Raw genomic sequence first — 17869 nt, 5'->3', positions numbered from 1 at the left:
CCCTGCCAGGAGCCTCGGGAAGGGGCACCACGGAAAAACACCGCGTTCACCCCAAATTTTGGGAGGAGAAAAGTCTTCAGCGAGATCCAGAAAGTCCTTGAGCAGTGATTTCCCAGGAAGATTAACCCATTTCTCCAGTGAAGAAGGGCAGCCGGCGTCTGGAGCCCATCCCAGTCCTTGTGACATGTGAAAAACTATTAGTAAACGGAAGCGTTTTTAATGAAAACTGACCCAATTTTGAATGCCACTTCTCCTCCCGCCTCAGGAATAGGCTGTGCCAGAGTTTGAGTGAAATTAGGTCATTGTTGAACAAAGGTCATGAAAGAACTTGAAAAGCTTTTTGATGGGAAACCCCAGTTTTTATGGGGGTTTTGTGGAAATCCCCTCCCAAATAAAGTTATAAATAGGGTGACAAAACAGCACAGGGAGCCAACCATCCCCGTGTTGCCCATCCTGGTAAAAAAATCCACTGCAATTTCTTCCTGAACTCAGGGGTAGAAACAGAAAACCTGATGAGAACCTGACCACCCCCCCACTTTTTTTTTTTTTTTTTTTTTCCTACTAAATCCTTGCATCCTTCAAGCCTGGCCATCCAGGATGGGGATTTGGGGAAGTGTCCCAGGAGCTCGGATTGTGGGCAGGGAGGGCTCTGCTGTGCTCTGATTCAACATTCCCCATCTCTTACAGTAAATGCTGCCTGAGCTTTCCCAACCGCCCTGGGGATGAGCTAATCCCTGCCCCCCTCCACAGGCAGCTCCTTCCTGTGCCAGACTTGGAGCCACCGGGGACCTTGTGCAAATAAATCAGTAAAAGTGGAAGTTTTGGGGTTGGGAACACCCCAGGAAGTTTTTTTTTTTTAACACCCCAGGAAGTTTTTTTTAAAGGAAAAAGATGGTTGAGGTGTTTTTCTGTTTCTTCCCCCAAACCTGCTCAGGTGTGGATGGATCCAACTCCCAGAGTGCAGCAGCCTGGGAAACTCCTTGGCATTTAGGGATGGATTCTTGGATGAGGAGAGGCCTGATCCAGCAGCAGAGGCGGCTCTGATCCAAGGAATAACTTGAATTTTGATTTTTTAACACACATGTCCATAAACACACAAATATTCACACTCAGCACCAACTCCCCCTTCACTCTCTAACAGAAATTTGGGCTGATTGTGCCTAGTTTGGGTGGCTTGAGGTGCTGGTGGTCACTTCCCTGGCTGCTCACCCTTGGTCCTGCCCATGCCAAGCTCAGAGCCCACCCGTGGCGCCTCTGCAGGGCCAGGAGCTCCCCCGAGGGCACAGCCAGCGCTGTCCCCACGCTCCCAGGAGTGGCTCTGAGGGACCCTGAGCTGGTGCTGGCCCCAGGGATGCTGCAGCATCCTTAACCCCAGAGCCTTGGTGGGGGAAGCAGCACAAGGAGCAGAATTCCAGCCCCAAACAAAGCACTTTTGTGCAGTGAGGGGCGGGAGAGCTTCCTGCTGCCCTGCTCCCCTCCTTCCCCGGCCTGTCCTGACCTCCAGAGCTCCTCCAGAGCCACACTGCAGCTCCTTCAGCACCTTCCCTCTCCTCCTCCTCCTCGCCATTAGCATCCTCCCCGTGTAAATGTTAATGAATTGTCATCAGACCAAAGTAATCACCAGTCAGCAAAACTTAATTTTACTAAAAAGACAAAAAGAGGCTTCGCTCTAATTGATGGAAAATTGGTCGTTTCTTGTCAGGTTATTGTTCATTTCCCGCCTGTTAATGGCCGGATCCCTCCAGCCGTGCCCAGCCCGGAGCCTGGAGAGCGGCACAGAGGGAACCTGGGATGAGCAGCGATATTTTCATTAAACTTGCAGAGGCAAAGCAGTGCGAGCTTCCAAAAGGAGAGAGCAGGACGAGCCCCTGAGCTGCCTGGCAGGTCTGGGGAAGCAGCAGCAGCAGCAGCAGCAGCAGCGATGGTTCCTCAGAGCTCACAAACAGCACCCAGGCTCGATAAGAGACAGCGATTATATTTTTTGGATGCCTTTCTGTTTTAATCACCCGAGGGGTTTGGAGCTGGAGGAACTTTGAGGTCCCTTCAAAGCCAAACCATTCCCTGAGTCTGTGATTCCAAGAGCCAGGCTGAGGAGGTTGGAGCCCGGCTGCAATTCGTGGCTTCCGATGTCAGAAATGCCTTTGAATGTCACAATGTTGGCTTGGGGGAAGAAAAGGATGGAGAATTGCCTTTCCCTTCAAACCCAGAGGGAAGCAAACCTGCTTCCCACCATCCCAAACATTACTTTTAGGGACACAGGGACCTGTCCTGGTCCCACCTTGCTCGGTGACATGCCTGGGGGCTGTGGAGTCCCATTGAGGGACTCAAATGCCCGCTGCCCAGGCTGGCTCTACTCAGGCTATTACGGTAATTTGATAAGGCACTTCTTCGTGATATGAATCTTCGCCTTCGTTAAAGGCAGGAAAAAAAGAAAAAAAAAAAAAAAAAAGAAAAGAAGAAAACCCATTGCATTTTGATGGCTCACAGGGACAGTTCATTAAGCAATCAACTCTTTTAATGAAATATTTCTTTGTTAAAATATTCATTGATCTGCCGCGGGTGTGTGTGGAGAAGGGGAAGGACCGTGTGTCCCGAATGCTTTTCTGCTGAGTCCTCCCCAGCTCGTGCTGGGAGCAGTGGATGTGCCCTAGGACAGCAATTCCCACAGCGACCCTTCCCTCTGCAGAGCCTGGAGCAAGGATTTGGGGTTTTTTGGGGGTTTTTTTCCCCTCCTCTAACCCACCTGATGTGTCACACTCCGGGTCTGAGGAGGGGTGTGGGGTGGGTTTGGTGACATGTGGGGACATTGTGACAGAGATGGGGGGAAAGCTGGGCTAAGAATGAGCAGAAATGGGCAAATGTGGAAGTGGCAGAGTGGGAAAAGAGTGTTCCCAAAGGGAGGGGCTGGTTGTCCCAGCCAGGTGTGAGGGGACCCCTCCGTGACCATGGGACAGCAAAGAACATTTTACACCCCTCAGGGATGAAGCCAGAGCCTCCAACCCAAGTAAGAGCGAGCAGGAGCCAGGACAGAGAACATTGGCAGGAGAAGAAAGAGAGGAGGGGGGGTAAAAAAAAAAAATATATATATATCAAAGGGTGAGAAATGAACAACTGCAGACAAAGCAGCGAATGTGGCCTCCCCCCTCCTTCCTCCAACCTTCCACCGTGAGTAATTCCCGGCCGGCACCGTGACGGCTCCGGCACAGGCACCACGTGCGGGTGAGCATCTCCTGAAGGAGCGGCCGGGAACAGGCACACAGCACGGCAGCAGCCAGGGCTGAGCGCTCTCCGGATGAGTAACGCTCCTGGAAAAGCTGGGAAATGATTAAAAAAAAATAGGAGAGGAGGAAAATCCCGCAGGCAAAGTGCTGGTGGGGACAGGGGAGCCCCGTGTGCTCGGTGCCAGCTGCTGGTGGCACAGCTGGGCTTGGCAGAGCTCTGGGAGTTCCCTCCGGGCTGGGTGATCGCCCGTTCCTCTGCTGGGATGGGGCTCTGCAGGGACTTTGGGCACTTTGGGGACCCCCCAGACACCCCAAACATCCTCGTGTGTTCTGCTGGGAGCAGCACTCCCACGCCCTGGGGGTTTCCCTCCTTTATCCAGCACCTGCAGCTCCCCAAAACCCGGCTGAGCCACGGGGGAAACTGAGGCACAGCCACCACCAGCCAGGGATCTGACGGGGTGAAAACCCCCTCAAAACCCGCCTGAGCCCAAATTCCTGATTGTTCCCTTGATACCCCCTCTCTGTGCAGCTCTGGGGATGTCGGGATCCCCCTGCCTGGGGAATCACGGGGAAAATCACTCGGACCCTTCAGTCCCAGAGCGCTGGGACCCTGCTGGCCGGATCCAGCCCCTGCACAGGCAGCAGCCTGCGGCTTTCCCGGGGAGCCAGGAGCCTCTCATCACTTCCAGGAACTCGGTGCATCATCCTTACGCAAGAGGCGAGCGCGCTCCAAGAGCTGCAGCGTCCGGGCAGAGCCGGATTGCTCCGTGCGCTCCCGGCCCGGGCTGGGATGGCAGCGCTGACCCTCGGGGGGGCTCTGCGGCACCCCCAGACTCCCCAGCCCTGTGCTGGATGAGGATGCGGCGCCCAGAGCTGTGGGGTTGCCCCGGGAAGGGCTGGTCCTGCTCCAGTGATGCCCTGCAGGGTGTTCGGGGATGGGATGAGCCCCGCGGGTTCGGTCCGGGATGCTCAGGAAGGAGAGGGAGCAGGCAGAGGGATCTGGGCACTGCTAGGCGTCACAGGGCGCTGCGGTGAAAGCTGGCGGTGGAATTTGGGGGGAAAAGCAGATTTGCTGCTCGTCAGTTGAAATTTCCTCCTTGGAAGGGATGGGAGTTTGGAGTTCAGCTGTGTCAGTGCACAGCACCGTCCCCAAAACGCTGCTCTGAACTTTCCTCCCTCATTCTCTCTGTTTTCCCATCCCCAATTCTCTTCTTTCTCATATTTCCATGTGCTTTTTTTCTTTCTTTCACCTTGGAAGCAGAAGGGAGAGAACCCAAGACCAGGCAGGAAGCAGAGCAGTTCAGGGGGATTTGTTCCCATCACCAAACATCGATTTTTCAAGTCAGCACATTCACAAAACTCGGATTTTGTTTCTGGAGTTGCTCTTCCCATAGAAGGAAAAAGACAAACCAAAGGAGATGTTCTCCACTATTTGCCAGAAATCCAGTTCAGAACCTGTGGCAAACATTTGGATTCATCTTGGAGAGGACTTTCCTGGAAGGATGAGGATGTTTCAGATGAGGTGATTCAGAGCTGCTTTTCCTTGGGACAAACCCAAATTGACCTTTTCCATGGAAGATTTCAGCTTTTTGTCATCCCTACAACAAACTGGGATTGTTCCTATTCCAGTCAAATACGGGATCACCGTCCTTTCCCTGAAATTTTTCGTGTTTTTAAGGTTTTCAAAATCCTGGTTGCGAGATCAGACAGTCCCTGGAGGAAAAAAAACCCGCAACTTTGATAGGAAAACCAAATTTGCACAGCTGGGAGTTTGGGGGTGGAACGCAGATGCTGAGGGTGAGGATGAGCTGGGAAGAGGTGGAAGGTGGAGTTTCCCTGGAAAAGCTGAAGGACTCAGGGTTTGGGGCTGATCCCTCACCCCACTGTGACTCAGGGCTTTATATCAACACAAAATATTTAATCCCAGAGCTCCAAATCCTCCTGTCTCTGCTGGATCCTTTGGGGGTGATCCACACTCGAGGTTTTACCTGGTGCAGAACAAAAGGAAGTTTTTTTCCCTTCCCTTCTTCCCTGTGCCTCTTTTGAGAGCTCAGCACTGCTGAGCTGGGAATTTCCTCATCCCTGACGTCCCCACTGGTTTCCCAGGAGCAAAGTGGTTCCTCAGAAAACAAACCAGCCCTGTCTGACCCTGATCCATCAGATCCCTCCTCCCTGCTCTGCCTCATTTCCAGGCTGAACAAAGAGGGATCCTGGGGCCAGGCTGGATTCTCACCCTCCCCACGACTTTTCCTGCAGCTCCTTCCTGCTCTGATGGGATTTGGTGCCTTCAGAGGGGCTCTGATGTAGGGAAAAGAGGGAAGCACGGGTTGGATGAAGCTCTTCACTCAAAGCTATTTTTTCGTTCAGGAAAGTGCCAGTTTGGGATGGAATAAAAGTGAATATTGTGTTTGTCATGGACTGGTGGGTGGGTAACTCACAAAGGTCTCGGAGCTTCCAGCACTTCCTGAAGTTTGGGATGTGTCTGGAGGGGTTAGGCTGAGCTGGGGGCATCAAAGCTGCTGCACTTCCCATGTGGAGACCCCCTAAAATGGAATGGGGTGTCCCATAACTCTGAGTCCAGAGCACAAAATGCGCTGAATTAATTGATCCAAGGGCTGCATCTCCCCTGCCCTCCTGGGACAGCTGGGAATGTTCAGCCTGGAGAAGTGAAGGCTCCAGGGACACCTCAGAGCCCCTCACACCTAAAGGTGCTCCAGGATGGCTGGAAAGGGATTTGGACCAGGGTCTGGAGCAGAAGAAGTGGCTGCCCCATCCCTGGAAGTGCCCCAGGCCAGGCTGGATGCACTGGAGCAGCCTTGGACAGCAGAGCCAGCCCTGCTGGGGATCCGAGGGGTCACCCCGAATTTGGGGCTGGCTGGAGAGGCTCTCCCTGGTGGCTCATGGCAGGGGAGGGGATTGCTGTCCTCCCGTGGAAGGAGGAGGTGGCAGGAAGCAGAGCCACTGCCCTTCCCAGAAACGGGGCCTGGGAGCCTCTTCCACGAACTTCCTTCCAGCAGGAGCAGCTTCTGCAGAAATGGGTGCAGCTGATGGAGCTCCAGAGGGGGCTGAAACCAAGCCAAGCCCTCTGGAAAATCCCAGGACTCCAACAGGGGTGGGTTAAAACCTCGGTTCCAGGCTGGGCACAGCCCTCATCCTGTTTGTCCCCTTGAAGGAAGATTTTTGGGGACAAAACCAATGGGATATTTCCCAGGGCCATCAGAATGTAGTTGTAGAAAAGCAGCTTTCCCATCTCACAGAAATTCCCTAACTTTTCATTCAATAACAGATTATTAAAAAAAAACCAAACCAACCATCAACAGTCCTCCTGTACATTACAGGAGGACATTACATTAGAGTGCCCCTGTAAAAAGTTAAATTATAGGGAGGAAAAAAAAAATCCAGGTGGGTCGAAATACTTTTAATTCCAATTTCACCTCTTAAAGCTGCTTTAGCTGCCTGTAAAATGGAAATTCAAAAGAACTCCCCAAATCAACACCCAGTGGCAAGGCTGGAACGCTGCTGGTCCCTCCTGTGTCACCCTGACCCGAGTCCCCAGGGCTGGGTGAAGATTTGGGAGCAGCACCTGGGAGCAGGTTTGGGTCCAGCCTCCTCATGGGGTTTTGGGGTCTCTCTGATGATGTTTGGGTGCAATATTTGGATCCAGCCTCCTCACAGGGGTTTTGGGGTCTCTCTGGAGATATTTGAGTGGAATATTTGGGTCCAGACTCCTCAAGGAGTTTTGGGGTCTCTCTGCAGATGTTTGGGTGCAATATTTGGGTGCTGGATTGGATCCAGCCTCCTCACAGGGTTTTAGGGTCTCTCTGGAGATGTTTGAGTGGAATATTTGGGTCCAGCCGCCTCATGGAGTTTTGGGGCCTCTCTGGAGATGTTTGGGTGCAATATTTGGGTGCAGATTTGGCTCCAGCCTCCTCACAGGGTTTGGGGTCTCTCTGATGATGTTTGGGTGCAATATTTGGGTGCAGGTTTGGCTCCAGCCTCCTCACAAGGTTTGGGGTCTCTCTGATGATGTTTGGGTGCAATATTTGGATACAAGTTTGGGTCCAGCCTCCTCATGGGGTTTTGGGGTCTCCCTGCAGATGTTTGGGTGCAATATTTGGGTACAAGTTTGGGGCCAGCCTCCTCACAGGATTTTGGGGTCTCTCTGATGATGTTTGGGTGCAATATTTGGATCCAGCCTCCTCACAGGGGTTTTGGGGTCTCTCTGGAGATATTTGAGTGGAATATTTGGGTCCAGTCTCCTCACAGAGTTTTGGGGTCTCTCTGCAGATGTTTGGGTGCAATATTTGGGTGCTGGATTGGATCCAGCCTCCTCACAGAGTTTTGGGGCCTCTCTGGAGATTCTTGGGTGCAATATTTGGGTGCAGGTTTGGCTCCAGCCTCCTCACAAGGTTTTGGGGCTTCTCTGAAGATGTTTGGGTGCAATATTTGGGTACAAGTTTGGGTCCAGCCCCCTCATGGGGTTTTGGGGTCTCTCTGGAGATGTTTGGGTGCAATATTTGGGTGCAGATTTGGGTCCAGTCTCCTCACAGAGTTTTGGGGTCTCTCAGCAGATGTTTGGGTGCCATATCTGGGTGCAGCACCCCGACACAGCTCTGCTCCCCCAGGGGCTCTGGGGTGGGATGTCGGGGTAGCACAGGGGGTGTCACAGGGGGTGTCACAGGGGGTGTTGGGGTCACCAGCTCAGCTCTCGCTGTTCCCGTCTGTAAATCGCCCTGTCCTGGCTCTGAACTCGATGTCCCGAGCGCTCTTTCCCCACCCGCCCCATCCCCTGGATCCGTGTCCCCCAAAACCCCCCCCCGTGCCTCAGTTTTCCCAAACCCACATCTCCGCTGCGCGCCGGGGACCGAACGCGGCAGAAACCAATTAGCGCGAGCACTAATGAGCAAAACGCAGGGAAAGGGGCGGGGGGGAAGAGAGCAAAGAACAGCGAGGTAAGGGGGGCGGGGGGAGGAGAGACTCCATCCAGCGCGGTGAGGAGGGGGGACACCCCAAAAAAAAAAAAAAAAAAAAAAAAAAGAGAGAAAAAGAGAGAGAGAAAGAGAGGAAAAGGGGAGCGCGGGGGGGATGCTCGGGCGGGGAAAGCGGCTGCACCTGCTTTAGAGGAACTATGGTAGGGCGGCCGGCGCCCGCCCCGCGCCGCCGCGCCCGCGCCGCCGCCGCCGCCGCGCCGAGCCGGACCTGAGCGCGGCCACGGCCCGGCGGCCCCGGCTGCCCGCGCCCCCCGCCCCGCTCCGAGCCCCCGCACCCCCCTGCCCGCAGCCATGCCGCGCCGCCCCTGAGCCCCGCGGCCCCGCCGCGCCCGCCCCGTCCAAGTTTGGGGAAGGTGCCGGTGCGGGGAGGGCTGTGCAGGGGTGCGGGGGGGGGGAAGGAGCGGCTCATGCCCGTCCCGGAGCGCGGCGCTCGGAGCGATCAGGTGGGTGAGAGCGGCGCGGGAGGGTTTGTGGGTGTCGCGGCTTTCATAAGGGAGTGGGACCCCCCCCCCGGCAGGTGCTGGGGGTTCGCGTTGTGTCCCCCCCCACACTGTGTGTGTGTGTCCCCGTCTCGGTGCCCCCGGCCTGGCCGTGCCCCGCGCTCGGCCGCGCCGCGCCGCGCTCGGAAGTTTTGTTACGGCGCCCGGACAAAGGGAGCGGGGCCGGCGCTGGGGGAGCCGGGGGTGCGGGCGGGACAAGGGGGGCACCGAGGGCTGCGGGGATCGGGGGGGGTTCCCCTGGGCGGTGCGGGGGGTCCCCGCTCTCTCTGCGCCCCGAGCAGCGCGGGGGTCCCGGTGCGTGTTCGGGGGTCCCGGTGCGTGTTCGGGGGTCCCGGTACGTGCGGGTTTCCCGGTGCGTGTGCGGGGGTCGCCGCCGCTCCCGAGGCGTTTGGGAGCGGGGAGGGGAGGGGGTCGCAGCCCCCTCGGTTAGGGGGGGTTCGAGCCCCGGGAAAGTTGCGCTGCCGGCGGCACAGCCGCGCTGCCGGTGCCGGATCCGGACCCGCCTCCGCTTCGGGGGTCCCGCACCCCCCGAGGGGGCAGCGCAGCGGGGCGGGGGGGGCCCGGCCGCCCCTGCCCTGCAGCCGCCCCAGCGCTCCCTTTGTTGGTGCTTCCCATTTCCTCCCCATCTTTTCCTTTCTCTCTCCGGCAGTTTTGGTTTAATTCCGGCTGCTGGAGGGCTTGGGTGGGTTTCCCCCCCCTCCTTTTTTTTTTTTTTTTTCCCTCCTCCCTCACATTTTAACTCAGCCTCGACCCGCCGCTGCTTGGGCCCGGGGGTGTGATTCCCTCCTCGGAGAGAAATCCGTAAGTCTGCCCCAAGTTTTGCAATTCCTGCGAGGAGCAGCCGCCGCCGTCCCCGACAACCTGCAGCCAAGCCCGGCCGTCGCTCCCGCAGCGCCCTGGGAAAATCCAAACCCCTAAACCCAGACTGCAAGGTGAGGGAGAGGAGGACGAGGCACGGCTTCGGATGGAGCTGGAGAATATTCCCGAGCAAGCCCCGCAGGTTTGGATTCCGGAGGGGCTGGCGGCAGCGGCTCGCCCGCTCCTGGGTTTTTCCCCCGCTTGTAAAGTTTGCGGGGGTGCCGTGCGCCTTTGTTTGGACGGGGAGAGAGGTTGGGGGGGGCTTTTCCGACGATTTTTTTGGGGGGTGTCTCTAACCCGGACACGATTCCCGGTGCTGCGGGAGCTCTCGGCGGGGACGCGGATGGTACCGGCAGCGATGATGCGTTTGGGAAGAGTTTTTATTACGGAGCATCGTCTTCTGGGAGTTCCGAAATTCGCGGGCAGGCAGCGCGTGCTGGCTCACCCCGGATCAGCCTCCAGCACCATCCCCGTCCCTCCCGGTGTCCGCCGTCCTTGCGATGCTCTCCCGGCGCTGCCAAAGTTCAGGGATTTCTATTCTTCCCTCTCCCCGCTCCGTGGGATAAACAAACGCGCCTCTGTCTGCTCTCCCCTCTCCCCTCTCCGGGGGAAAAGTGCCGCGGATGGCTCTGGATATTTCTTTGGGTGTAGGAAATCTGGTTTGAGTTGGCAGGCGCGTTCGGAGGTGTGGATGGGAGAGAACAAGTGGAGCGTAATTGGGTTTTCTTTTTTTCCATTTGGGAGCGATGCTGGTTTCTCATTCCCCGTTGAAAACGCAAACAAGCCGAAGGCTGTGTGTGTCTCCCCCTCTCTCCCTCCTGTGCACTTTTTAATACAAATGAAAAATGTGTGGAGGGGAAAGCGGGAGTAATTCACAGACCCCACTTTCCCGGGAGTCGTGGTTGGGAAGTGCCCGCTCGGAAAACTTGTGCTGAGATTATTTTTTTTTTTTTTTTTTTTCTCTGCTGCTCTTAATATAGTGCTGGAGGAATTCGTGTCCGAATTCCTGCCTGGGATCGCTCCTCAGCTTCAGGCAGCTCTTCCCTCCCCATCAGTTGACACCCCAAGATTTTCCTTTTCCCACCCTCCACCCCAACTTCTATCGGGATTAAGACCTCACTTCTCCACGAGCGTCGTAAAGCTGTGGGGCAGACAATAAAATTGTTATTAGTTTCTGTATTAAAAGGTTGGCTTGTTTTTAACCCAAACCAGAAGGAGGATTTACTTTTACAAATTTCTGCTGGTGTGTTAAAAATTTACACGGGGAATACGTTCCGTGGAAAGCAGGGATTTGATGTTAAATCAACCCAACATGTGTCTGACCCGGTCCCGGGTGTCGGCAGGGATGTGTTCCCTTTCATGCCTCCCCATATCTGTGATTAAAACACAGCAAAGTCTCAGGGTTTTCCAAAATCTTAACTCTAAATTAGGGATTTTTAGTTTTTTTTTTTAATTGCCACCCCACCTTAAAATCCAGCAAAAATAAATGTACAAGCTCCACGAGCGGGTGAGTGGAGGAAATAATCAGGTTTGGGAAAATTACTCTGCTCTCACTATATTTATTTAATTTTTTTTCTTCTTCAGGTCGCTTAAATCGAACTGGAAAAGGGGAAAATGTGGGGGAGAAGGGGCAGAATTCTCTGTGCCAAGCCAGGGAGCTTTGTTGGGGCTTCTCCTGCATTTGTGGTGTGGGATCGTGGGGAAGATCCCGGAGCCCTCTGCTCCCAAATAACGCTGGGAGCTGCTGCTTTGAGCTGCCCCCCGGTTATTCTGATGTGTAATTTTAATTTATTATTTGTTTGAGCTGTGTTTTTTGTGGGTCTCCCCCCATCCCAAACCCCCTTTTTAACGGGATTCTCAGTGTGGGGATGGGGGTGCGACAGTTCCCGGCCGGATCGAGCATCCCTCCGGAGGTAAAAATTATAAAATACAAAGTGGCAGCGCCGAGCAGCAAAAAGTTGGATTTGATTGGGGGGGGAAAAGGACAGGAGAAGGGGATCGGTGTGGAAAATCCTCCCTCCCCAACCCCTGCACCCCGGGATGCGGGGTCAGGGAAGGAGGAGGCGAGGGGGGAAAGGCTGAGCAAACGGAGCGAGGTGGAATAAAACGGATTAAAGTTGCTGCTGGGGGAGGTGGGGAAGAGGCTGGAGAACAGATAATATCCCAAATATCTGTGAAAACCGTGTCCAGCCCCGCTGTCCTGCCTGGAAACCAGGTGGGTTTTACATCCCCTTCGGAAAGGAAAGAGCAGGGAGCATTCGGAAAAAAAAAAACCAACAACAAAAAAAAATATAAAAAAGAAAATCAGTGCAATGTATAAAATCAAGTGACACTAAAATATCTCCTCAGGCGCTCGGCCTTTCTCTCCTAATAACCCGGCAGGAATGCGAGTGCACTCAGTTGTGAAGTTGCTGCCCGGAGAGCCCGGGAGCTTTTCTTTTCCGCCGCTGGCTCGGGGGATGCTTTGAGTCTGCTGATGTTTGTGTCTCGCTGTGGGGCTGGGGAGGGGCCGGGGGGCTTTGCCTTTCAGGGTTTTCTCTCTCTCTCCTTTGATTTTATTTTTTTTTTTTTTTTTCCTCACCTCCCCCCCCCCCCAACCCTTTTTTTTTTTTTTTTTTTTTTTTCTCTTTTCTTGCCGGTCCGGCGGGAGAGTTTGGGGCTGGGATTGCCTTTGTGGCAGCAAGGTGGGGGGCAAGGGGAACAGGCTCATTCTTCCCACCGGGGAAAGGCGGGAGGAGAAGCCCGGAGGTCCCTGGGTTTATAACTCATACACATTTACGGCTCCTTGCCTTTCCCCTCAGTTTGGGGAAATTCTCTTCTTTCGGGAAAGTTTTTTTTTTTTTTTTCCCCCTTCATCTCCCCAGCAGAGCGCTGGGATGGGGCTGGCAGGTGGGTTTGGGGTGTCCAGGGCTTGTTCCCCGTTTCCCATCTCCTCCTCCAGGGCCACCCTGGGTTTTTCCTCCGCTCCCAAAATGACCCCGCTGCTCCCTCGGCGTCACCTGCCACATCTGGGAGTGAGAACTTGAAATTTCCTGTCCCTTCCTCCTTGGTTTGCAGCTCCTGCAGCACAGCCTGGGGAATTCTGCGGGGTGGGGAGCTCAGTCCTGCTCCGTGGCCAGTTCCCCACAGAGGGATGAGCTCTGCTAGCAGCAGAGGGAAGGAAAAAGGGAGAAAATAAAACCACTCCGAGCTTGGAATTTCCATGTGTTTGCCTCGGAAGGTGTTAAAATCCTCCTGGATGCACCTGATTGAAACTCAAGGGGAGTTTTCAATAACCCTTGGGGTGGCTCCAGAGCCCCCTGAGTGGCCATGGGGCCGTGACCAGCAGGACTTGCACCCATTTTATCTCTTACAAAACCTCCTTGTGCTGCACCTTTTCAAGTCAAACAGAACTTGTAGATCAAGATGGGGCCGGGCACAGCTTGAAAAACTTCCTAATCTTTCTTTTTTTTTTTTTTTTTCTCCCCCCTCTCCAAGTGTTTGGGAGATGAAATCCAGCCAAGACGCTGCTCGAGGGTTTGTTTTTGTTTTTTACAAACTTTTCCTAATTTAAACGGCTCTTGGCACGGCTCGGGCTCCAGCGTGAGACGTGTTGTGGTGATCCGGCTGCCCGTGACAAAAACGTGTTTGGAAGTGGAATGGCATCAGGGAAAAGAGAGAAAAGAGAGGCAGGAGAGGTTCAAACCCATGATTTATTTCATAAGGATCCTGCTAGAGCAGGGATGAGCTGGAGGGAAACCATTAAGGGATTCCTGTGCCACGGGCACGGGGCTGGCAGCAGGAGCCTGGCGTGAGTCTGGAGCCTTTCTCCCGGGGTTTATTTGTTTTTTTAAGGCAAAGCCAGGCTGTGTTTGCAGCCTGTTGTGCTGGGTGGAGCAACCCAGTGCCAGTGCTCCAGCCCTGGGTGACACTTCCCGGCGGCTCCCGTGCCCTGGCAGGTTGGCAGCAGCTGCTGGCAGCGTGTTCTGGTGGAAGCTGTCCCTCCTCTTGGGAAGCAGAGCCAGGTTGGCAGCAAAAACAGGATTTTTTTTTTTTTTTTTTCCCCGGGAGAATAAGGAGCAGAAGGTGGATGTGGAGGAAATCTCACCTTGCTCCGCTCTGGGTTTGTTCGAGGTAGAAGTCGGGGTGATAAAATGGTTTGGTGGAAGATTCCTTTCAAAACTGTGGCAAAGTGCACAAAAATTTTTAAGGTGGTAGAGGAGGAAAAGAATCCCATGAGGGGGATGATTTGGAGGTGATTTGGAAGTGGTTTGGTTTTTTTTTTTTATCTCTCATTGGGAAAACTTCTGGTGTTACCGGAGCTGGAATGGGCAGGTGGGGCTGGGGAGCACCAGGACCCAGCAGGAGGAGGAGAAGGAAGAGGAGGAAGGCCCAGGGGGATGGGTTTGTGCTCTGGGTGCTGTGCAGGTTGTGTCTGGCAGCCCTGGAGCTCGGGGAGATGCTGCTCCCGTTTTCCTCGTGGATCCGTGGCTGGGATGAGGCGCTCGCCCGGAGCAGGTGCTCACAGAGCGACTCCTTGAGCAGAGCTGGGCTTATCCACAGGGATTTCAGGGCTGGAAAAGGCACAGAAACGGTGCCATTCCCGGTTCCTGGCTGAGCATCCCTCTGCCAGCTTCCCTCGGGGTGTGTCAGCTCTGATCCCAAACCCTCCGACCCTTCCCTTGCTTTATTCCACACCCCGTAGATTTTAGGTGAGTGATTTTCTTTCTGCTGCTTGTTGTGAGTCTGGGAGCCGGGGCCTGGCTGCAGCAGGATGTGGATGGGAGCTGGGAGAAGCTGGGAAAAGATTCCTTGGGAAAGTGGAACAGTGGAGGAAGGCTGGAGGCTCAGTGCGAGGGATGAGCCAGGATCCCGATTCCCAGCAGTTCCCTCCGCCTGGAGCCCCTTGGATTCGGATTCCTGCCGTGCCCAGGGGTGAGGATGTGTCCCCAGTGTCCTTCTGCAGTGTCCCACAGCCCAGGGACAGGTCTGGAGCTGGCACCAGGCTCGGGGCACATCCATTGGGATGGGGGCTCAGCACGGGGGATCCTGGAGCTGCTGGGGGATGTTCCTGGAGCAGGAATGTCCCCACAGCCTGCAGGCACCTGGGGCTTCCTCAGCTCCTGGATTTTCACCTCCAGCTCCCAGGGAATGCCTGGCAGGGATGGCAGGGGACAGACCCACTCCAGCTTTGGGAAAAGCTTTTGGGGCTCAGGGTGGTCACAGCAGGGATGGAGGAGCCACCCAGGGCGAGGGCACAGCTTGTGCCAGGAAATACCTGCCAGAGCTGAACTTCCTTGTTGAGGATCCAGAGTTTTTTTGCAGCAGGAATTTTGGGCAGAGACCTCGTGCTGGGGAGGGAGGGGAGCTCTCCTGTGTCCCCTCTGGTGCCACCTGCCAGGCTGTGCCCCTTGTGCAGCTCTGTGCTCCCAGCAGGTCGCTCCTTCCTCCAGGATGCTGCCAGACCTGGCAGGGCCAGGGAAATTCCCTGGATCAGGAGGAGAAATAGCATCACCAGCCCTGTTAGAAACAGAAAAAGAGCAAATAAAGGCATGGGGAAAAGTGTCCTGTGAGTTTTGAGGCAGGAAATGTTGATTTTGGAAATGTGCTGGGCCAGGCAGAGCTGCAAACCTCGGGATTTTTACCGAGCTGGATTCAGGTGGGATTATAAAGTCTCCAGCTCTGCTTTTCTCTGGGATTATTTCTTGAGAATTTACATTTCTCCTTTATACCCCAGCCTGCTTTCCCTGCAGCTTTCTGGATGGATTTTTATCCATGGTATCCATTTTTTATGGGTCTCTCCATTCCCTGCTGCCCTGCCCTGTTCTCAGCCTCAGCTTTGGGTTTGGGGAGCCAGGCTGTCACAAATCTTCTCCATTAATAAAACCAGCCCTCAAAATGGACAGGAACCCCTCATTTGGGAAATAAAGGGGGCCCTTGTCACCTTCTGGGTGGGTAAAGCTGGGGCTGGGGGGTGAGGAAGAGGAGAAGGGGGTGCTCCTGCTCATCCCATTGCTCCCAGTTTGTCTCAGCCTGTTGGAGCTCATGGTCTGGGGTTCTCATCCTCAATTCTGTCTCTCCAGCAGGATCCAATCCTGTCCCTCTGACCCCAGAGCACTCAGCTGTGTAGGGAGTCTGGGTTTGGCAGCAGAGCCCTTGTTCCCCCATGAGGTGAGGGAGAGGAAAAATTGGAGCAGATCTCCATAATTTTGGCTTTTTGTGCACATTGGGGAAGGGGATTCCCTCGAGAGAAACAGGTGGAGGGAAATGTCCAAAAATCCATCCTGTGAGAGGTGGGAGTGTGGGAGTGGCAGAGAAACCCTGGGAAGGGATTTCTGGCTGAGCTCCTCTCCCGTGGCACAGCACAACCTTCACTTCATCCCTTCTTCCAGAGTGACAGGAGTGAGACAGGCTGGGATGGGGATTTGATTTTCCCAAAGTCAAACCCCGAGGTGCTGGGGGCTGCAGGCCCAGCTCAGCTCTTGCTGATCTCAGGGCTGGGCTCTGCATCCTCAGGGATGCTCGAGACCCTCTGGGTGCAACAGCACTGCCCTGTCTGGGTTATTCCCACTCCTTTTAACCCAGGATTTATTTATAAAATGATACGTGGCAGGGCCTGTTCCCAAATCCCTTGAAGTCCTTCCTTGATTCTGAATTAATTCCATTTTCCCTGGGAAGTGGAGAGGTGGCTTCGAGTCTGGGTCAGGCTTTGGAGCTGTCAGAGCAGCCCCACGGATCAAACCCTTCCTCATCCCTCATCCTCAGGTTTTCCCCCGGCTGGGAAGGAGGAATGCTGCTCTGTGGGGCTTTAAAATAATCCCTGGAGGAAGAGTCTGCTGTGTTTGGGAGTGCAGTGGGAGGGAGCTGGGGCTGCTGCTGGCTCTGGGCAGGGCTGTCCCTCGTGTCCCTTCCCCGTCGGGAGCGTCGCTGCTGCCGAATTTCCAGCTGAAAATTTGGGATGGAGCTGCAGCAGGAGACAGGGCTGTGCCCATCCCTCTGGGAAAAGGGTGGAGGGACAGACCCCTGTCCCCTCAGAGGGGACACACAGCTCCTGCCAGGCAGCCTGGGTCCTTTCCAGTCACTGTTACAGACACAAACGCTCTGGGAGTGAGCACAAATTCTGGGTTTGCTGGGAGGTTTAGAATAACAACTGGGGGTTGGAAACTCCTGGAGTGGGCAGGACTGTGCTGGGGCTGGAGGGGACATGGGGGACACGGGGCCAGGGGTGTGGCTCATGTCCCTGAGGGATTTGGTGTCCCCAGCTTCACATCTTGTCTGATTCTGTGTCCCGGTGTTGTTGCCTTCCCTCAGGATGGTGTGAGGATTTTTGGGATCTCCCCTAAAAAAAGCAGTTTCAGGCAGGGGACGGGTTGGGGGCCAGGTGGGCAGCAGGGACCTCGAGCACCCAGAGGTGCTCACAGGACCCCAGCACTGCAGGAGGGTGGCAGCAGCTGGTGAATCATTAATTAATATTTTTAAAGGATGAGGGTTATTTTTAGGAGCAGTGGAGGGAGCCCAATCCTGGGAATGATCCCTGTGATTTGCACAGTGCTGTGCGTCCCACAGCAGTGAGAAAGTGCCCAGGGCTTCCTTGGAGCAGCAGGAGCCACTTGGGGGCCAGGACACCCTGAAGTTTTGGGATGTCACCATTCCCAGGAGGAAGCTCAGCTGGGACCAGCAGGGATTCAGGAGGTGGATTCCCTGTGCCTGCTGTGCTGAGTGTGGGGATGTTCCCGAGCTGAGTGTGACCTGTGGGACCTGATCCCTTCCCTGAGTGCCAGGCTGGCATCCAGGGGGACCTGGAAGAGCTCTGCTGCCATTCCTGCAGGATCCATCCACTGGGAGAGCCACGGTGGGGACATTCTCTGGATGTGGTGACACCAGCAAGGGGACCCTGGTGACCTCTGGACTCCAGCACAGCTCCTGGTGGGAAGCACTTGCAGCAGCTGAGCTGCTCCTGCCTCTGCTGCTCTCCCCAGCACTCAGATATCAAATGCAGCATCCCAGCACAGCCCTGCTGAACACGCTGCTGCCCAGGTTTAGTGGAGGAATTCGGGTTATTCCCAGCTGATCAGGAGCTGGGTTTGCCCAGAGAAGCCAGGAGATGCTGAGGGTGGCTGTGCAGAAGCCAAGCTGTGCAGGAATGAAACCAGAGCAGCTGTTTGGGAGCGTGGAGCTGGGCTGAGAGACAGACCGGCCTCCGGAGAAAAACAACGTCAGACCAAGAGTTTGAAAACTCCCAAGGACAGTTCTCCCCCCCCAGTGCCTTTTTTTCTTCTCCCTCCTCGTGAGCAGCATCATTTCTGGATGGAAACCAGGC

General features: G+C 55.1%; 1 protein-coding gene across 2 annotated transcripts in view; it reads left to right on the top strand.

Annotated features, from left to right (window-relative positions):
- The first annotated feature begins 8433 nt into the window (after positions 1 to 8433).
- Positions 8434 to 17869, top strand: part of FOXP4 (forkhead box P4) — a 70970-nt gene continuing 61534 nt past the window's right edge. For both annotated transcript variants that reach the window (XM_056511603.1, XM_056511602.1), the window contains exon 1: positions 8434 to 8655. The gene's annotated coding sequence lies outside the window, so the exon portion shown is untranslated. The remainder of the gene's footprint in view (positions 8656 to 17869) is intronic.

The sequence above is a fragment of the Oenanthe melanoleuca genome, chromosome 26 (genome assembly GCF_029582105.1).
Source record: "Oenanthe melanoleuca isolate GR-GAL-2019-014 chromosome 26, OMel1.0, whole genome shotgun sequence".
Taxonomy (NCBI): Eukaryota; Metazoa; Chordata; class Aves; order Passeriformes; family Muscicapidae; genus Oenanthe; species Oenanthe melanoleuca.
The sequence above is the reverse complement of the archived record's forward strand: the minus strand, read 5'-3'. Positions and strand labels throughout refer to the sequence as shown.